The sequence below is a fragment of the Chiloscyllium punctatum genome, chromosome 8 (assembly GCF_047496795.1).
Source record: "Chiloscyllium punctatum isolate Juve2018m chromosome 8, sChiPun1.3, whole genome shotgun sequence".
In the NCBI taxonomy this organism is placed as follows: domain Eukaryota; kingdom Metazoa; phylum Chordata; class Chondrichthyes; order Orectolobiformes; family Hemiscylliidae; genus Chiloscyllium; species Chiloscyllium punctatum.
This window is the reverse complement of record NC_092746.1, coordinates 91604382-91623467: the sequence shown is the minus strand read 5'-3', so window position 1 is coordinate 91623467 and position 19086 is coordinate 91604382. Positions and strand designations below refer to the sequence as shown.

The following is a 19086-nucleotide window of genomic DNA, read 5'->3' as shown; positions in this document are numbered from 1 at the left end:
CAGTCCAACAATTCCCTAAGTAACAGAAAGCAAACACATTGCACCGTGCTGCAGAAGCACAAACTTGGCTCCTAGACCATTGTCTCAATGGCATACTGGTAAGAAATAGAAGCAGCAAACAAAAAAGCATGATCCTGGAAGACAACAGTGACTGAGGGAAATAAATAAATACCATCACCATTGAAACATAATTCGACAATTATCCAAATGATTTATCTTAAATTAACTTTGTCGAAAAGAACAAAAGCAGAAAATGCGGGAGAACCTCATCATGTCTGGCAGCATCTGTAGAGAGAGAAATAGCATTCATGTTTGGAATCCAATGATTCTTCAAGAATCGTCAAAGACTCAAAATGTTTACTCTGTTTCTCTCTCCACAGATGCTGCCAGATGTGCTGAGATTCTGCAGTATTTTCTGTTTTTGTTCTTTCAGACAGTGTTTCTTTACTTAAATCACTCTCAGCTTTTTCTGTTTTGATTTTGGGTTGCCAACATCCTCAGCATTTTGATATTGCTTGAAGGGATCTTTCGTGTAGGCCACCCTCTGCTTGTGGGGTTGGGGGAAGGGGGGAAAGTTGGCAAGAAACAATTTGTCAGGGGTGCATCCTGCTACTTATCCAGGGATGTGGCTACCAAGGACTGGTGTTTGATGTTGGAGTCATTGGAGGAACCTTTAATTATATGGCTCCTCACACATGTTTGTATGATATTGGGGAACATTTAGAATAGCCACCAGGCTTCCACAGGCCAGAAATGGTGCTTATATATCTGGCCTTCAACACACCTGCAATGTCTCATTCTTAAATCATGGTGACTAAAGATGCCTGATCACATGTTCCAGGTCAGAGAAGTGAGAAAAAACAGCACGGGGTATCTGTGGACCTTGCCCAATCTCCAACACCAGTGATAGCTTAATCTGGGTTCTGTTCCCAGCAAGGCCAAATGGTTAATTTAGAATGATCATGGGATTGTCAGAAAGGCTGCAGAGACTCGTTTTTGTCTTGGGAAGCTATTGATTTTCTTCCCTTTTCTTCCGAAAAATATAACACACTAGCGTATGGTTCCAGAAATGCTGGCGACTCATCGATACTTCACCAGATTGGGCTTGAGGAATTATCATTGGGAACAATTATGCATTGTTCTGACTTGGATACTGTACACTCAGTAACACATCACAGGACAGTGCGAGAAATGTTGTGAACAATCACTGAAACTACATGCTGACTTGCAAATCATAGATCTCAGGATTAGGAGTCAATATCCATTAAAATTCAAATTAACCTGAGACTGTTCAGCTTCGATCCCCTGATGTACACATTCTGAAACCCAGCTGTTTGGATTAGATAGGGTGTCTCCATGATAAACACAGTTTGGAACTGACAGCAGTGAACCTTAGGGAATAGATCCTGAAGATGGGTGACTGCACACTACTGGAGGAGTGGGGACTTTGATCCTTATCAAAACATTTTGCTAATGGGTCATTCACAAGCAAGAATAACACACACATGAAACATATTATTATTCAGATCAGATAGATTTGAGCCAGCAAGCTATAGTATTTTAAAAGTGTTTTTAAAATGAACAACATAAACACTAATTATCCTACATCATAAGATAAACAACATGTTAAACATTCTTCACCAGCTGTAATGCACTTTGAGACTTTCTGAGGTCATGAAAGATTGTGCATAAAGGCGTGCTCTTTCTTTTTTTAATATGCCCCCATAGCCTTGATTTCTCTCTGATTTGGGTTCCAGTGTCACTTCCACACTGATGGTGAATATCCTTTGTCATAACAGGATCATAAATTCCTCATTCGCTTTCACCCACTTTAATAAACTTGATACCTTGAACAGCAGAAGTTAGGACATGTATGTTATTGGGTGACACTTTACAAGGCTATTCAAATAACCAGGCCCCCAACAGCTGCCACCTGCTGGACTTCAGCCATTGACAACACGTGGTAATGAGTCTCAGTCAGAAATTCGGAAGGATTGCAGTCAAACATGTCAGCTGTCTTGAAATATCCCAGTCCTCACTCCTCTGTCTCAAAGACATCTGGCTCATTTAAAATTCATTTTCAATGTTCCAAAATCATTTTAGCATAAAATGATTGAGCCATTCTGCATTCTTAAGAAGTAGATTAGATTTCTCCAGTACTTTTTGGTATTAGATTACATTTTTTCTCAAACCTTTACCAAAACGTTGCCAAAGTTTTGATCCAGGATGTTACCATTGTCAAGACAATTAAAATGATATAAACTGAAAATCAAAGGAGGAAATATTCTTTTAGACTGTTTCCGAACACTTCCCCGGGCCAGCTCTACAAAGAGATCATCATACATAACCTGGAGGATAAACAGGTTTACTTGCTAATTAGTTTGTAGGTGGGTAACATTGGCCGGGCCACATTTAATATCCATCCCTAAATCCACTGATAAGGCAGAGTGGGCCCTCATGTTGAACTGCTACAATCTTTCTGCTGCCGGCTCTCATACAGGCCTTAGTTGGGAAATCACAGAATTTTGATGATAGAGGCCTTAAAAACCAGGCAAAATATTGGCCTCACTCTATGTCCACAGACACTTTCCAGCAGGGTCACTGGATTGCACTAGGGGACAGAACCTTGGCTGATAGTTTCTTCCCCTCTTTGAGACAGATGAAATTGAATATTGCTGCCTCTATCTAAAATGTTATCAGGTGATAGACTAAAGTTGACACCTTTTCAGTAGGGCTGGGCCCAGTTCGATAAATGAACAGTGCTTTAACCTACTATCCACATGTGGAGTTGAGCAAACCATGGTAAAAGGATCTGGTCTAGTATCACTGATGAAGTATTAGAAGCATAGAGCATTGAAACATAGAAAGTAGGAGCATACTAGGGCATTAAGCCCCTTGAGCTTGCTTCTCTGTTCAATATGCCCATTGTTGATTCTCTGTCTCAATGACACATTCGCATAACACTTGATGCCATTAAAGTTACATGTAGTTCTGGGTCTCCACATTACCAGAAGGATGCAGATGCTTTGGAAAAAGTGCAGTGAAAGTTTACCAGGATGTTGCTTGGTCTGGAGGGTTTTAGGTATGAAGACAGGTTGGATAAACGTGGGTTGTTTTCACTGGGAAGAAAGAGGTTGAGGGGCAACCTGCTGGAGGTCTACAAATTTATGAGAGGCATAGATAGGGTGATAATCAAAGGCTTTTTCCCCAGGATGGAAAGGTCAACTATAAGAGGGCATAGGATGAAGGTGAGAAGGAGAAAGTTTAGAGGTGAAGTGCAGGGAAAACAGAGGGTGGTGGGTTCTTGGAATGCACTGCCAGTGGTGGTGGTGGAAACAGGCGCGTTAGCAGCATTTAAAGTCTATCCTGATAGACACATGAACCGGGTGGCGAATAGAGAGACAGAAACTGCATATGGGCAATAAGTAGTGGGTCTAAATAAGGTTTAGGAATCGGGACAGACTTGGAGGGCTGAAAGGCCTGTTCCTGTGCTGTACTGTTCTTCATTCTTTGAGCTTCTTCTCTGCCCTTTCACCCAGAATTGGTGATTGAACCAAGAAAACCTCGGTAGTGGAACTCCAAAGTACTTGTAAGTACATTAAACTTAGAATTACAATACATGTTTTATTTTAGAAATGGGGTACTAGCCAAAACATGACTGCAGATGTAAATTTGCTGGCTGTCTAGCTACAGACAGAGACCCTGCAATACACTTCTAACTAAACTGTAATCTTCTGGGAGTTGCCTCAGACGGTGAACATGATGGGAGAAAAGACTGGGCAAGAGACATGATTTCTGTCTCCTCTCAAGAATAGAGGCCAATTCAACTCAGCTCTGTGTGCTATTGGAAGAAGGGGTGCTGGCGAGCTGAAGAACCATGTGTATTAGCCTGGGTTCAAGCACGAACATGCTACGACTATCACAATCAGAGGAGACTCATTAGTTCCCTTTGTATTGGGTGTAAAGGATGCTTTTGCTATGGGCTAGAAGCCAGCTAACCAGCAAATCAGTCAAAAGGAAACAGGATTAAAGGAGCAATTGCTCACTCTGAGTGCTACAATTCAACCACCATCAAAGACAGAGGGTGGTGGTGGAGGGTTGCCTTTCAGACTGGAGGCCTGTGACTAGTGGAGTACCTCAAGGACCAGTGCTGGGTCCACTACTTATTGTCATTAATATAAATGATTTGGATGTGAACATAGGAGCTCTAGTTATTAAGTTTACAGATGGCACCAAAGTTGGAGATGGAGTGAACAGGGAAGAAGGTTACTGCAGAGTACAACAGGATCTTGATCAGATGGGCAAATGGACTGAGGAGTGGCAAATGGAATTTAGATAAATGTGAGGAGCTGCATTTTGGAAAAGCAAATCAAAGCAGGACTTATACACTTAATGGTAAGGCTGTGGGGAGTGTTGCTGAACAAAAGAGACCTAGGAGTGCAGGTTCATAGTTCCTTGAAAGTGGAAATGCAGGTAGATAGGATATCAGTTTGGTATGCTTTCCTTTATTGGTCAGAGCATTGAGTATAGGAGTTGTAAAGTCATGTAGTGGCTGTACAGGATTGGTTAGGCCACTGTTGGAATATTGCGTGCAATTCTGGTCTCCTTCCTATCAGAAGGATGTTGTGAAACTTGAAAGGGTTCAGAAATTTTTTTTTAGATTAGATTACTTACAGTGCAAAAACAGGCCCTTTGGCCCAACAAGTCCACACCGACCTGCTGAAACGCAACCCACCCAGACTCAAGGATGTTGACAGAGTTGGAGGATTTGAGCTATAGGGAGAGACTGAATAGGCTGGGGCTGTTTTCCCTGGAGTGTTAGAGGCTGAGGGGTAACCTTATAGAGGTTTATAAAATCATGAGGGGCATGGATAGATTAAATAGATATGGTCTGTTCCCTGCGGTGGGGGAGTCCAGAACTATGTTTAGGGTGAGAGGGGAAATATATAAAAGGGGCCTAAGGGGGAACTTTTTCACACACAAGGTGGTGCGTGTATGGAATGAGCTGCCAGTGGTGGAGGCTGGTAAAAATACAGCGTTAAAAGGCACCTGCATGGGTACATGAATAAGAAGGGTTTCGAGGGATATGGCCCAGATGCTAACAAATGGTTAGGATATCTGGTTGGCATGGATGAGTTGGACCAAAGGGTTTCCATGCTGTATATCTCTTATGATTCTAAGGCTCTAAAAGTAAAAGTAAAAAAATTTCCAACTAATCTGCAAAGCCATGAATCTCGAATCTGACTGCTCTACTATCAATGTTTCATTATCTACTCTTCATGAATGACCCAGGGATTGAATGGCATACCTACAAAACCTTTATTTTTGAGTCAGTCATGGATTTGTGTTGTGTTATCGTTCCTTCTTATGCTAGGTAACAAAGAAAATCACTCCTTAACTCAAGAAAGCCGGTTAAAATGGTTCTTTTTAAAACATCAATTTGTTTGGATTTGGGAGAAAGGTATTGACAAATTTACCTTCTGTAAATTAGCACTGCAGTGACCAACCGTGTGAACAAAGAAAGGGAACCAGTTCATCCCTCCTCACCCAGGAACTTGACAATGTGGGGATTCCTGTCTGGTACTGGAACAACTCGAGCAATTGTGCCAAATGTCTGACTGTAATACAAACCAGCTCTTTAATTCAGGCTTACAGCTGAATATTGGAGGGACTGACTATAAGACCATAAGTGGAATAACTAATAATTGCCTCATGTGAAATGAGTAACCAAGGTTCCCTGATTTTCCTGATTGAAACAGTGAGCACAGAGTTCCCTAAATAACATGTACTGTGCTTTTCCCTCTCAATGCCTGTTCTCCACCAATTTTAAACAAGCCTTGAAATAGGAAGTAAGTGGTCAGTGCTCCCTTCACGAAAAGGGCAAGTTAGACCTACAAACGACAGTGTCCATGAGACACAGTTCCTGTTCATTTCTGATAGATAGAAAATGGACAAGGACCTACAAGGAAAAGGTTCAACTAATGTTTTGTAAAGATTTTTGCCTGTCCTAAAGAAGCTTCAATGGTTGACTTACTATTAGTCCTGCCTCCTGTGACCATCTCAAACAGCCAGATCAATTCTGTCAATTCTCATTGTCCCAAATCAAGAAGCTGCTTTTAATATTTGGAACTGTCTGCCAGCTCAAGACTTCCAATGAACCTTGAAAGAGATTCAACCCATTCAGGCGTAACATTCAGTGTGAATTGAGATTCCTGATGTTCCTTGTGCAGTTTATTCTCTATTTCAAAGCAAACACTTCAGTAATTTCTCAGTACATACTAGCCTTCAGAATACGAGCGACAAATGTGGTGTGAGGAACTATATTGTGACAAATTGAATAGGCTACATGCAAGTGAGACCTTGGTCAAACTTCTGTTGGAATTCTGGGCCTAACTTTAGTCTCCTCACATAGGTGCTTTGGATAGGGTACAGTGGAAAGTTTGAGACTGGTTACCATTTTGAAGCTTCTTCGTCAATTAAATCAAGTAAAAGAATCAGTACTGCTCACTTCAAAGAGGCTTAGAATTAGAAATATTCTGATCGAGGCTTATTAGATGATGAAAGAATTAGATTGCATTCCAAATGATTGTTACTTTAAACTAAATATTTCAGCAGGAGTCAATTTTAGATTAAACAAGGCCAAACAACAAGGTTGTTGTCAGGGAGCAATCCTTTTTGAGGATAATCATGGATAATATTTCAGATTGTTTTGGTGGGGGTGTAGTCCACAATAAATTTCCATGAGTGTTTCCCCACATTTGGATGGGTTTTTAATCTGTTTCCTTGCCTCTGCTATGCGACCACGTGGTTTGGGTGGAGTACAGAGTATATGAATTGGAATGCACAAAGTATTACAATTGTGAGGGACAGACAAGATGAATCAGAGTTTTTATTTCCTTTTCACCATAACTTGTATGCTCATAAAAAAGTCAGACAGAGTTTTATTTTCACCAAAGATAAACCCCAAATTACGATCAATTGAACGTGCAATGCACATGTTCAATTCACTGACTGCTTATTTTGGTATTGGAGTTGTCCTGCTGCAGTGAGGTTCCTGGTCTAACCTTGCAAACATCAGTGATTGCATTACATTTAAATACAAGGCCAGATCTCATTAAACATTTTTTTCACAACATAGGAATGTAGACGGTAGTAGGCAATTCAGTCATTCAAGTTATTTAATATGCTCATGGCTGGTCTTATCCTGGTTTCAACTCCACTTTCTTGCCTGCTTCTCATAGCCTTTTTTCCTGCTTTTCATCAAAAATATGTCTATTTCTTTCTTGAATCTGTTGATTGATTCTGCCTCCACTGTACTTTGGAGCAGTGAAATCTACAGAATCACAGCTCTTTGAGAGAAATTGTTTCTCTCATCTCAATTTTGAACCTACCTCCCCCGTCTCTATATCTAAGCCAGCTTGTTCGAGATTGTCCCACAAGGAGAAACATCTGTTCAACGTTCACCTTATCAATCCCCTTCAGCTTTTTATATACCTCAAACAGATCCCCCCTCATTCTCCTGAACTTCAGAGAGTACAAGCTCAAGCTAGTCAACTGCTCCTCGTACAACAGCCCGTTCATCCCTGGAATCAACCTGGTGAACCTCCTCCGAAATGTCTCCAGTACCATCACATTTTTCCTCAAGTAAGGAGACCAAACCTGGTCACTATATTCCAGATGTAGTCTCATCAATGCCTTATATAATTGTAACAACACTTCATTGCTTTTATAATCCAGTCCTTTTGCAACAAGTGCCAGGATTCCACTTGCCTTTCTTATTATTTGCTGCACTTGCATACCCACTTTCTGCAATTCATGCACAAAGACACCCAGATCCCTCTGCACTGATGCACTTTGGATCTGCTTCCCATTTCAATAATAATATTATTAATAATAATAATAATAATAATAATGGCATTGGCAACCCTTGCATGTCTCCTGAACAAACATGACATAGAACAGGAGGAGATGTCCAGCTGCAATCCTTGCTGTGAGCTCTGTAATCTCAGTTTCAATGGCTGCAGAAGAAAGACATTGGGTTACGCAATGGCAGAGCTGTAGAATGGGGAAATCAATCAAGTGTCTATGCAGCAACACCAATCAGAAAATGGTTGTCTGGCCAGGCTGAACTGGGATCACTTGAGAATATCTTCACTAATGAATACACGTTCCAGGCTGACAAGAGCATAGTCTTTTGGGAAAGGTCCTGCATGCACATTTTGGTAGGCTCTGTTGGAATGCCACAATGTCATTTGGGATTATCATTAACAAATAAAATGCAGTTGGAAAGAGCAGAACAAGTGTGAAAGTATTTGCTGAAAGTGAATGGCCCAATAGCATTACATATTGCTAATCTACTTCTGAGATGAAATCATGGTGAAAATTATATGTGCAAAATGTTTAGAAATCCATTTGTAATGCATTTTAGCTATTAATTACATTCACAACGACTTCATTAAACAAACAAAGCACTCATCCAATCCAATGAATCAATGAGAATCAATAATATAAACCTATCAACTCAATCAGTTTGGGTTAGACATTTCTTTTACAAACTTAGCAAAAAAAATGATTATCTGCTTCAATTTCTGTCCAAAGGATAATTTTCCCACTTGTGAACATATGTTCCCAAAACATGTCTAAAAATCGGAGAAAATACATGAATCATAGGATAAAATCTCAAATCAACAAACACCTCAAATATTACAATGCTGTCTATTATTGAGAAATTCAAAGGGTCCTGATTAAGTGAACGTTCAGTGTCATCAATACAGTATAACATACAATAAATTCTGGTTGCTACAGGTCATTTGCTGTTCTCCAAAGTGCTGTATTCTCAGCTGGGAGACAGTGAGGAAACAACAATCTCTCTTCAAAGTTGTGAAATCACTTTGAAAACAACAGACTATGTTTGGATTTGTTGCTTAATTTAGGCAATGCCGTAAAGATAACCTTACCTGAGGCACAAGAATTGCTTTTCACTCTGCCATTGCAACCGCTGTTACTCATTGAAGTGCCCCAACTGAATAAAAATGCAGTCTGGAAAAATACACTGCTACTCTCTTCTGCAAAGTACACTCCCCTTCTTCCTGCAGCTGCTTCCTAAACAAAACTCTGCTATTGTTCTGTTATCTGCACCACAAACATGCCCTTCTCTGCGATCCCTGTGTGCAAAGGTCTGTATCAGACTTACAGTAACACACTACTGCAAAGCTTGTCATATTGCAGAGTATAATCGCACTTGTCATGCTCCATATTCACTAAAACAAAAACAAATTCTTCAAACTGGCTTGCGATAGAAGTTGGTTGAGGAAGAACACTGATTTTATCTGGTATTTGAGGCTGATCAATTTAACTTTGTCTTTTAAAGGCTGTTGGTTAATAATCGTTGCATGAAGCAGTTTTGTCACAGATGCAATGGTTGAAGGCAATTGCTGAACAGAATTCATAACTCAAATTAATTGGGCCATGTTAAATTCACTTAGAATTATTTCCATTCTTTAAGAATAGCTCCATTTGCAATCTATGAATGCAGATGGTAGATAGGTCATGAGGGAAGGTGACCCTGGGTTCAGAGGCAACACTGAAAATTGTGCAGTGGGCTGGAGTGTATGACCATTGGCAAAGGAGGGATGGTAGTTTCTCACATATATATCTGGTGACAGAATTAGAAAACACTCAGTGATATGACACTTTACAATCATGCTGTCACTACAAACTACAGCTATAACAACTGAATATACACTGGCTCTCACAAATCACCTGAATTACTCAGTCTGAAAAACAACCCTCCATCACCACCTTCTGTCTTCTACCTTTGAGCCAGTTCTATTTCCAAATGGCTAGTTCTCCCTTTATTCCATGAGATCTAACCTTGCTAATCAGTCTCCCATGGGGAACCTTGTCAAACGCCTTACTGAAGTCCATACAGATCACATCTACTGCTCTGCCCTCATCAATCTTCTTTGTTACTTCTTCAAAAAACTCAATCAAGTTTGTGAGACATGATTTCCCACACACAAAGCCATGTTGACTATCCCTAATCAGTCCTTGCCTTTCCAAATACATGTACATCCTGTCCCTAGCTGTCAGCTAGTAGGGAAATATGGAGGCAGAGAGAGTGAGGACCATGAGAGAGAAGGTGTAGAAAGGGGACATGAAAGCAAGGACCTTCCAGTTCTCAAGCCCTACATTTCACCCTTAATCAGAGCTTGACATTCTGCTTTCTATCCCATTGATTGAGTCTTTATGGTCTCCAAAGCCCAGAGGAGATCCACCATGAGCAGCCCCGCAGCCACAGCAATGGAATAAGCCGTCTGTTCATACCGCTGAAACCACAGCTGGGGAATAACACTATGCCGTGGAGTTGGCAAAAGAAGAGAAACATTACTCAATTCTCCAAGGGGCCGCCTTTATTATTAATTAAAATGCCGTTGTTCAATGTCTTTGAAAATATTAATGAAGCATGAACTTTATTTCGAGTCTCATCAACATCTCTGTTGTTGCCTCATCTGGCAAATTGCCATCAATCTTGAGAGGAAGACAAGCTGCTGTGACCAGGCTCCAAGCGAGGTTCTCCCAGGTTATTCTGGTCCTTGACAGAACACCTCAAATTGTTAGGATATCAGCCTCTCCTCTATATTAACCTGGCTGCTTGGTTGGTCGCATCAAGTTTAATTTACAAATGACCCCCTCCCTTGTGGATACCTTCCTCCCAGGCCAACTGAATTGATGCTTTAAAATTAACCCAGGCTTTCTTGAGTTAACAAAAGAGTGAGTTTATGAGTTAATAAATGTGAGGAGAAATGGTAATGCAATGCACATACACACAGATTAGGAATGAGAAGTGAGTCCAAAACAAGTTAAATGTTAAAAGCTATACAGGTCAGTCTATATGGGTTATTTATGAAGTGTGGATAGTGGAAATTGATAGCTGAACAGTCAATCAGAAGTCTTAGCTTTGCAGGTTAGTTGAAATCCTCTTGTCCTTTTTCCATTTGACTGGCTTTCTTGCTAGCTGGCTTCTAACATTCAGAGCTACAGAATCATTTACCTGCAATGCAGGGGTGACTAGTAGGTGGTATTTTGACTGTAAGCTTCATAACACAGTAGCTCTTGCACATGGGCTACCTCTGTTCACTAGCACACCCTCTTCTACCAGGACACCCAGAACAGGATTGAACTGACTTGTAACCCAGTTCTTGTGTACTCTTGAAAAGAGAAGACAGAAAACATATCTCTCACACAGACTGCCATCCTTTTTCTCCCATGATGTTCACAGTCTGAGATAATTCCCAGGAAAATACAATTTAGTTTGTGCTGCATTTCTCCCTTTGAAACTTCCTCGATAGCTCATCAGGTATGTCATTAACAGGATCTCTTTTTATCTGGAGACAGCTGCTGAAATTATATTCAGAGACAGTTTTGGGCTGAAACAAAAACAGAAATTGCTGGAAAAACTCAGTAGGTTTGGCAGTGTCTGTGGAGAGAAATCCTAGTTAATGTTTTGGGTCCAATAACCTTTTTTAGACACACCTATTCCGTGTTTTTGAAGAAAGGTCACTGGAGCCGAAACGTTAACTGATTTCTCTCCACAGATGCTGCCAGACCTACTGAGTTTTTCCAGCAACTTCTGTTTTTGTTTCATATTTCCAGCATCAATAGTTCTCTCAGTTTTTTTTGTCTACAGTTTTGGGATGTGCGTCCTTTCCTTTAAAAAGCACCTCTGAGAATTAAAGTTTGACATGTCCTAAGGGGATACAGAGTGATGCTATGTGATCAGGACACAAACAAAGGGGACAATATGAAGGAGGGATGATTAACTGTGGGAGCGATTTATGTTGGGGATGAGGGAGTCAGTACAGGGCATTGGGTTCAGCATTATTGTGCCATTTGGTTTAACACACTCAGGTTTCTTGAATCACTGCAGTATGAGTCCTTTACCTTTTCTGGCAGCAGCACCAGAGAAACTCAGCTCCAGAGAAACTCAGGCTGATCCTCATCCTGTTCTTCCTGCTCCTTGAGAAGACTATGACAAATCTTGACACTTGGTGCATACTGAAGGGAGATTCAAGGCCTGCTCTGTCACCTGAAACCCATCTTCAGCAACTGACTTACTCAATGATCATCTGTGTGCTGATGCGACCCTTGTTACATCCCCCATCTGCAAATCTACTGGATTTTCTCATGCGTCTTCAGAGAGCAGACCTTGTCTCCAAGGAGGAACGTCCCCATGCTCGGTGGAGCTTTAAGGACTTGGAGCTGATGAGACAGTCTCAGTGGGGAGGCATCATGGAGGGTCCTGGAATCTCTTCCATGGAACTGCATGAGAACATGTTGGTTGTTAGCAGCCAGCAGGATATTTATGGAGTAGATTCCCTTTGATTGATGAAAGTTACTGGTTGGTCTGAGAGCATCTTGATCACTCTATCCAAGGACTCTCTTGTTCGGATTGACTTCATTGATTGTAAAGTGGATGCAATAGGCAGGGCTAGCAAACATGGCATCAGTCACCGGGAAACTGCATTTATGCCAAGCAGAATATGGCATCATGAAAATCCTAGAGATGAAGTAATTCTGGGGGGCAGAGGTGAATGAGGACTATAATCGTCACTGTCAGTGGCTACCAACTTGGTCCACATATCTGGTCTGGCCTACATATGACTCCAGACTGACAGCTACATGGTTGAATCTTATCTGCCCTCTGGGCAATTATGTATGGGCAATGAATGCTGGCCTGGACAGCGATGTCTTCATCCCATGACTCAATAAAAATAACACTTGGGTGGAAGCCTACTCTAGAAAGCTGCAGGTGTCAGCAATGAGCTGCAGGGAAATTTTGACCCCTCTGATACACTGTTGTTTCATTACAGCCAGAATGCTGAGCCTCTGTCTGCATTCTCTGGGGCAACACTTCCATTAGCTAAAATTCATCTTCTATCATGTCAAATGGCAAATGGTTAAGTGGACGCTGGCTGATGCTGCTGGTGCTGTTCCTGAGGTTCCTGGTGCTGCTGGTGTTGTCCCTGAGGTTTCTGGTGCTGCTGATGTTAATCCTGAGGTGCTTCTGGTATTATTCCTGAGGTTCCTGGTGCTGCTAGTGTTGTTCCTGAGGTTCTTGGTGCTGCTGATGTTAATCCTGAGGTGCTTGGTGCTGCTGGTGTTGTTCCTGAGGTTTCTGATGGCGCTGGTGTTGTTCCTGAGGTTCCCAGTGCTGCTGGTGTTGTCCCTGAGGTTCCCAGTGCTGCTGGTGTTGTCCCTAAGGTTCCCGGTGCTGTTGGTGTTGTCCCTGAGGTTCCTGGTGCTGTTGGTGTTGTCCCTGAGGTTCCTGGTGCTGCTGGTGTTGTTCCTGAGGTTCCCAGTGCTGCTGGTGTTGTCCCTGAGGTTCCTGGTGCTGTTGGTATTGTCCCTGAGGTTCCTGGTGCTGCTGGTGTTGTCCCTGAGGTTCCGGGTGCTGCTGTTGATGTTAATCCTGAGGTTCCTGGTGCTGCTGGTTTTGTCCCTGAAGTTCCTGGTGCTGCTGGTGTTGTCCCTGAGGTTCCTGATGCTGCTGGTGTTGTTCCTGAGGTTCCTGGTGCTGCTGGTGTTGTCCCTGAGGTTCCTGGTGCTGCTGGTGTTGTTCCTGAGGTTCCTGGTGCTGCTGGTGCTGTCCCTGAGGTTCTTGGTGCTGCTGGTTTTGTCCCTGAGGTTCCTGGTGCTGCTGGTGCTGTCCCTGAGGTTCCTGGTGCTGCTGATTTTGTCCCTGAGGTTCCTGGTGCTGCTGGTTTTGTCCCTGAGGTTCCTGGTGCTGCTGGTGTTGTCCCTGAGGTTCCTGATGCTGCTGGTGTTGTTCCTGAGGTTTCTGGTGCTGCTGGTGTTGTCCCTGAGGTTCCTGGTGCTGCTGGTGTTGTTCCTGAGGTTCCTGGTGCTGCTGGTGCTGTCCCTGAGGTTCCTGGTGCTGCTGGGTTTGTCCCTGAGGTTCCTGGTGCTGCTGGTGTTATTCCTGATGTTCCTGGTGCTGTTGGTGTTGTCCCTGAGGTTCCTGGTGCTGCTGGTGTTGTCCCTGAGGTTCCTGGTGCTGCTGGTGTTGTTCCTGAGGTTCCTGGTGCTGCTGGTGCTGTCCCTGAGGTTCCTGGTGCTGCTGGTTTTGTCCCTGAGGTTCCTGGTGCTGCTGGTGTTATTCCTGATGTTCCTGGTGCTGTTGGTGTTGTCCCTGAGGTTCCTGGTGCTGCTGGTTTTGTCCCTGAGGTTCCTGGTGCTGCTGTTGATGTTATTCCTGAGGTCCCTGGTGCTGCTGATGTTATCCCGGATGCTCCTTTTACTGCTGGTGTTGCTGCTTTCATTCCTCTTCAATTACATTACAGGTCTGTAGTTCAAGTGTTTAAACTGCTCCTATTCAACAACGATGACCCTGGTGAAGCTCAGATCAAAATGAGAAAAGTCCGAGGCAGCAGACATGTGAAATCGCTTAGGAACATCTTTCATCTGTGCCAGGAAGCAGCTGTCCTGTTCCAGCAGTTAAAACCTTGCCAGTCTGTGAATATCACGGTCCAGTCTAATCCCACTGAACTCTTATTGACATTAACAAGTTTCAGAAAGATTTGGATGATGCAGCTCCAAAGCTTGGTTCAAATTACATTTGAGCGTCTTTTGATGTATTTAATTCGCAGACCCCCATCCCCACGGAAGTTTGATGGATGTCTTCAAAAGCACACCGGGTAAATCGGAAGGAAATGGAATCATGTCAAGTTTCCAACATGCTGCCGGTTTGGGAAGCTTTGGTCTCGTAGCTGCTGCCCCTGCCCTTGCAGGTTAAGGTTCAGCCCCCATCACTTCTAAAACCACTACTTGATACACACATGGGCAGCTGGTTCTTGCATAATCCAGGCAGTACAAGATGAGCCATTGTGTTTCACAGACTATTTCATCATCAGTGTCTTTTCACATAACCCGCAATCCTGTTCTCAGACACATAATTATGGAGCTATTTTTGGGAGTCAGTGACATGTTTTTATTGGAAGTCAATTCCATATATTCATTATTCTGTGGTGAAAAAAAGACTTTTAATCTCTAATTTTGCTTGAAGGTTGCTAATTTTGTATTCAGGATAATGATGCTCTGTGCGTCTACATGAACCGACCTTCAACAATTCAGCATTTTAGTTGTCCCAAATGTATTACTGTTAATTTTCTTCTCAAGCTCAAATCAACCCATTGTAGATCAGAGTAATGAGAGGCGATCTTATTAAAACATGAAAGAGTCTTAGTGGGGTTGACAGAGTAGAGGCGGAAAGGTTGTTTCCCCTTGTGGAAGAGACTAGGAGAACGTAAGGACTGCAGATGCTGGAGAGTCAGAGTGATAAAGTGTGGCATTAGAACAAGCACGGCAGGTCAGGAAGTATCCAAGGAGCAGGAGAGTTGACGTTTTGGGCACGACCCTTCTTGAGGATCAAGTGCATAATCTCAGAATAAAGGGGTTGCACAATTAAGGTAGAGATGAGGAGGATTTATTCCCTCTCAGATGACAGTGAATTAATGGAATTCTTTACCACAGAGGGCTGTCAAGGCTGGGTCGATAAGGATGAGATTCAAGGCTGAGGTAAAGTTTTCATCAGTAAGGGAATCAATGGCTGTGGGGAAAAGGCAGGAAAGTGGAGTTGAGGATGACCAGATCAGCCATGATCTCAGTGGAAGGAGGAGCAGGCTCAAGGGGCGAATAGCCTACAACTGCTCCAACACCTTGTGGTCTTATGGTGCAAGACTGGTTGCATCACAGTCCCATCCTGATTATGTTTCTTGCTCAAGTATCTTCAATACATCGATATCCTTTTGAATATAGACGATATAATGCCACCCAATATTCTGTGTAAGATGTATTAACGAATCATATCGAACTGAAGTTACCAGTTTTTCAGAAAAAAAGACAATATTATGTATATTTTTTCTCAAATTAATTAATTCAGCAGAACCCATGGTTCTTCAAGCAACTAATTCATAAGAATGAAACAAAATCAATGAATCATAATGTTGTTATTGTAGAACACACTGACTGTAATTGACAGGTCACTAAGTGCCTACGCCCTTCACAAAAGCTTCCTGACCTGTCAACTCTTTCCAGTATTTTATTTTGTTTCTTTATTTAACTTCAAATTTTCAATGTCTGCTACTTTTTTATTTCCATCCTAAAAGGCGACCCTTCAACATTTATTGAGTGAATTTGCTCATTCAGTTCTGGAATGGAGAACTGTAATACAAAACAGCAGAGAAAAAAGAATGGGGGCGATAAAATGGGCAGCTGGAAAAGCACAGCAGGTCTGACAGCGTCAGAGTAGCAGGCAAGGTGACATTTCGGATCAGGACCCTTTATCAGGTCTGGGGAAGGGGAAGGAAGCTTGGAGATAAGTAGAAGGGGGTGCGGGGCTGGGGCAAAGATAGATGGAATGGTGATGGGTGGATGCAGGTGGTAGTCATTGTGATTGGTCAGTGGGAAGGGTGGAGCAGATAGGTGAGAAGGAAGATGGGCAGGTTAGGTCAGGTCAAAGAGATGGGGAGGAGAGGGAGGGCTGGATATGGGATGAGCTTGAGGATGGGGAGATGTTAAAACTGGTGAACTCTTTGTTGAGGCCATTGGGCTGGAAACTCCTGAGATGGAAGATGAGGTATTGTTCCTCCAGTTTGCATGTGGCCTCAGTTTGACAGTGGAGGAGGTCCAGGATGGACATGTTGCTGAGGGAGTAGGAGGGAGAGTTGAAATAGCTGGCAACTAGAAGATGAGGTTGATTGGAGCATACAAAGCACAGATGCTCCATGACCCAGTCCCCGAGTCTGTTCTTGGTCTCCCAAGAGGAGACCACACTGGGAGGAACAGACACAATAGACCAGGTTAGAAGAAACACAGGTAAATCTTGGCCGGATTTGGAATGATTGTGTGGGGCCTTGGACAGGGATGAGAGGGAAGGTGTAGGGGAAGGTGTTGCACTTTCTGCAGCTGTATGGAAAGGTACTGGGTGTGGAGGAGAGGTTGGAGGGGAGTGTGGAACTGATGAGGGAGTCACGGAGGGAACGATCCCTACAGAAAGCACATGGGGTAGGGAAGGAAATATCTTTTTGGTGGTGGGGTCTTAGCATGTGGCAAAAATGGCAGAGGATGATGCGTGGGATTTGGAGACTGGTGGGATGGTATGTGAAGACGAGAGGGACTCTATTCTTATTGTGGTTGGTGGGAGGAATTTTGAGGGCAGAGATATGGGAAATGGAGGTGATGCAATTGAGGGCATTATTAATCACAGGAGAGGGGAAATTATGGTCCTTGACGTAAGAGGATATCTGGGATATCCTGGAATGGAATCCTTCATCCTGGAAGCAGATGCAGTGGCGGTAGAGGTATTAGGAGTCTAGGGTTGCATTTTTGCAGGAGGGCAGGTGAGAGGAAGTGTAGTTGAGGTAGCTGTGGGAGTTGGTGGGTTTGAAATGGATGTCGGTGCTAAGTTGGTTACCGGAAATAAATATGCTTACTTACTAAATTATTGTGCCTTGGACCACACTGGCATTGTGAACTCCACTCCAATTCCTGCTGGTATCCCCAGATTCTCTGTGGTCACTCTAAATTCAGCAACCGTTCACATTTGTAGAAAAAAATAATTTGCCCAAAGCTGTCCTAATCCATAAAGCTGGACTAGACTTACCCCTGGTCAGTACATGATGCTTTTCCACTGATTACATGAACTTTGTGATGTTCATTTGTGGTGTGCTGCCATTATGGTAATGTTGGGATATGCTCTGGGGAATGTTAACATAATGGTTATGGTTACTGGGTCAATAATTCAGAGGTATGATCTAATGATCCAGTAACATAAATTTAAATCCCATCATAGCCTAGGGAATTTTCTATTTATTTGATTGAATAAATTTGGAATAAAAAACTGTTACAGATAACCGTAAGCAGAAAACTGCTGATTATCACCAAAAGTAACTAATTTGGTTCAATAATGCCCTTTCTGAAAGAAAGCCAGCCATCCTTACTCAGTCTGTTTTTTTTTACCGGTCATCGACAGTAAGCATCACTGGCAGAAACACATTTATTGCCCATCCCTTACTGTCCATGAGAAGGTCGTACCTTCTCTGACAAACTACTATCGTTTGTTGTAACAGTTTGTTACAGCAGAGTGGTGTGTTAGGTTACTTCACTGGACAATTGAGAATTGAATATATTGCAGCAGTTATACAGTAAGAATGGAACTAGACAGAACTCCCTGCATTGCTGTGGTCTCTGAATTCCAACACGACTAAGGCATACTAAGGTGAAACAATGTATTGTAGACAGAGCTAAGTGATCCCACAACCCTAGCATAGATGTTGAATTGCAAAGCTCTATAATCCTTCCCAATCCAGTTATGAAAAAAAAACTAGCTTTTGTGCTAATGATTTGAGCTACAACACTGTTCCTACCGCACAATGGAGAAAATTATCCAGGAATCTTCCGTCCCAAAATATAATTTGGATAAATCCAATCTGACAAAGTCTACTCTCAATCATCCACAAAGTGTCTTGAATAATGCCATCAATATCACTTTCTCAGCAATAAGCTGTTATGAAGATGTGGGTGTACTGTACCTTTAAGAAAGTTAAAAGCTAGCAGAACTACCTGGCAGCACCAAATGTCTGAATAAGTTACAATATAACATGTGGACCAGCAGCTAGGGTAACTGGTTGCCTGGAGACAAGAACATATTTGAACTCAGCCAATCAGTTTAAATCATACCCCCCAGAAATACCAAACTCCAATCAAGTTTGAATTTAGCATATTGACAATCTTAAAAGCTTTGGGACATATGACTGGGGAAAATTGAACAGTTGGGAGGAGAACTGCCATGCCACCCGCATGTAAACTGGCTGAAAAATAGCTCTCTTAAAGGCACATTCAGAGATCTGTGACCTCTGAAGCAGATTCCCTAAGAAAAGAAGACACACGAAGATCCACATAGAAGATTCGACAGCTGGCAGGTTTTGAAAACTTGAATTTTTGGTAAATCTTAATTAGGGAGTTTTATCAGACGAGTTTTGTAGAAGATAAGATAAAAGATGGGTGAGCGGAAGGAGTTGTAAATAA

The 19086-nt window shown here is 42.5% G+C and overlaps 1 protein-coding gene across 3 annotated transcripts in view; it reads right to left on the bottom strand.

The window, feature by feature from the left end:
- The window catches only part of jcada (junctional cadherin 5 associated a), a 220618-nt gene that overhangs the window by 175944 nt on the left and 25588 nt on the right, over positions 1–19086 (bottom strand). Inside the window, exon 1 of one of the 3 annotated variants that reach the window (XM_072576054.1) lies at positions 8958–9038. The exons of the other annotated variants lie outside the window; for them this stretch is intronic. The gene's annotated coding sequence lies outside the window, so the exon portion shown is untranslated. Of the gene's footprint in view, positions 1–8957; positions 9039–19086 lie in introns of those variants that run through there. 3 annotated transcript variants of the gene reach the window in all.